Here is a 2,330-nt window from a genome sequence, read left to right as displayed (position 1 = left end):
TACAATGAAAATGTCTGCAATTAACCATTTCTACAATGTTACATTGTTTGCAACAGGACTGGCAGCCCATAAAGATCTTCCACAGTGTTTGGGCACTTGTATCTAGGAGGACTTAATTTTGGAGGGGGCTAGATTTTTATATAATTCAGGGTAAGCTGTGTTTTAAATACACCCACTAGGCTGGATTTTTGTACTAAAAAAATGTGCCTGCCTTTATCACTTTAAGGGTTATTTTTAGACACTCTTAATATATACTCCATGATGTCAGAAAAATAGAACTACCAAAAATATCCTTCATATATTCACAAAAAGAAAACTTGTGTTTAACCCTTGAGACAGCAATGAAAAGAGGGTGTAAAAGCAAACAGTGTATTTTTTGCCTTCTGATATTTCAAGTCTTTAATTTTAAAAAGACCTGTCTGTGTCCCTAAATTCAACTCTGTTTATGTCCTCTTTCTCCAGGAGTTGGTTTACATGATTGAAACAAACACTTTAGTAACTTTTATGCAGGCATTTTACAAGTATTTACATTTACTCTTGAGCTGTTGAAATGCCAGTGTTAATAAGAAGTGGGCTAGAACAACTTTAAGATGTTCTATATGTTTTAAATCTTTATGTTCAAAGAAATCTAATATAAATTAGTTAAGTTGGAAAAGTTTATATTCATTTCTTTCCTTCTCCTTTTCTCCCCTAAAAATGTTTATCAAGTCTGTGCTCTGAGATTTATTGTGTAAAACGGACAAAGAGTAGTATTTATTATGTACGTAAAGTTGCCTCCCTGATGAACCATTATACTGTTGTGCTAAGTGTTCGTACTGGGCATAATTCCACCTATCTTTAAAGGAAAATGAGCAGAGAATGTTCAGTAGTCAAAATAAGAATCATGGCTGACAATAGGCACTAAAGCAGAAATGTTCTCAACCAGGGGTCCGGGGATCCCTGGGGGCCACGAGCAGGTTTCAGGGCACCGCCAAGCAGGGCCAGTGTTAGACTTGCTGGGGTCCAGGGCAGAAAGCCGAAGTCCCATCGCATGGGACTGAAGCCTGGGGCTCTGAGTCCCACCACCTGGGGCTGAAGCCGAAGCCTGAGCAATGTACCTTCGCCAGCGCCCCAGGCAATTGCCCTGCTTGCTACCCACTAACACCGGCCCTGGCTTTTATATGCAGAAAATAAGTTATTGTGGCACAGGTGGGCTGTGGAGCAGTAGCATAGCTGGGGGCGGGGGGAGCAGGGGTAGTGGCCGCTACCCCACTAAGCATGTTGTCAAAAAGTGGCGCCTTAGGGGTTAACATGGCGCCAGTGGGGCCCACGCTCTGCTCTGAAGCTTGGTGCTGCGGGCGCTGGGCTCCTACATCAAGGCAGGCTTTGCGGGCAGCAGCCAAGCTTCTTCCCCCGCCCCACCCTGCCCTGCCACCGATTAGCTGTCTCCCAGCAGGAGGGAGCAGCTGATCGGTGGCGGGGAGGGGGAAGAGCTGAGCTCCAGCAAGCTGGCCGCTCCTGGGAGGAGGAGAGATGGGGGCCCAGCTCCAGTAATACTTGGGGTCTGGTGTCCCCCTGAGGCCCCCCTCCCACCTTCCCCAAGTGTCCCCTGGCCCCGACTTGGGGTTGCTGCCCCCGCCCCGGAGCAGAGTGTCCCTGTGTGGCTCCATGTGCAGGGTCCTAGTGCCCCCCCCCATCTCCACTGCCAGGACAGACTGACTCTGAGCCTCAGCCTGCCCTTCCCCCTCAGACCCTTCCCTTTTCCGGCAGGACCCTCCAGCAGCACAGGGGGGGCCCCCGCACGCAGTCACTGCTCCTTCCCCACACTGGGCAAGGAGGCAGCCCCATCCCTCACCCCCAGTGAGGCTACAGTCAGGGGTAGCAGCAGGGGAGGAGGCGCATGCAGCGCCCTCTGGCACCCACCACGGGGGAGGCGAGGGAGATTCCTAGATCTGAGAGGGGCCCTAGGAGCACATGCAGTGACTATGTGCTGCTGGGGAGGGAAGCAGGAAAGGGGGGCTCCCCCAGAGCTTGCTGCTGCCAGCAGGGAAAGGGCTGGGGGGAGTCCTCTCTGGCCCCTGTCCTGGAGCAGCCTGCCTGCACCCTAAAATCATCCCCAGCCCTGCCCCACCCTAGAGCCCACACCCCCAGTCAGAGCTTTCACCCCTCCACCGCACCCTCTGCCCGAGCCCTGAGCCCCTCCAGCACCCCAAACACCTTATCCCCAGTTCCAGCCAGAGCCTTCACCCCTACTCTCGCCCTGAGCCCCTCCCACACTGAAAACCCCTCATCTGCAGCCACACCCAACAGCCCACACCCTGTCCCTCTGCACCCCTCCCATCCCCAAACTC

This window comes from Trachemys scripta, chromosome 2 (assembly GCF_013100865.1).
Source record: "Trachemys scripta elegans isolate TJP31775 chromosome 2, CAS_Tse_1.0, whole genome shotgun sequence".
Lineage (NCBI taxonomy): Eukaryota > Metazoa > Chordata > Testudines > Emydidae > Trachemys > Trachemys scripta.
This window is presented reverse-complemented; position numbering follows the sequence as displayed.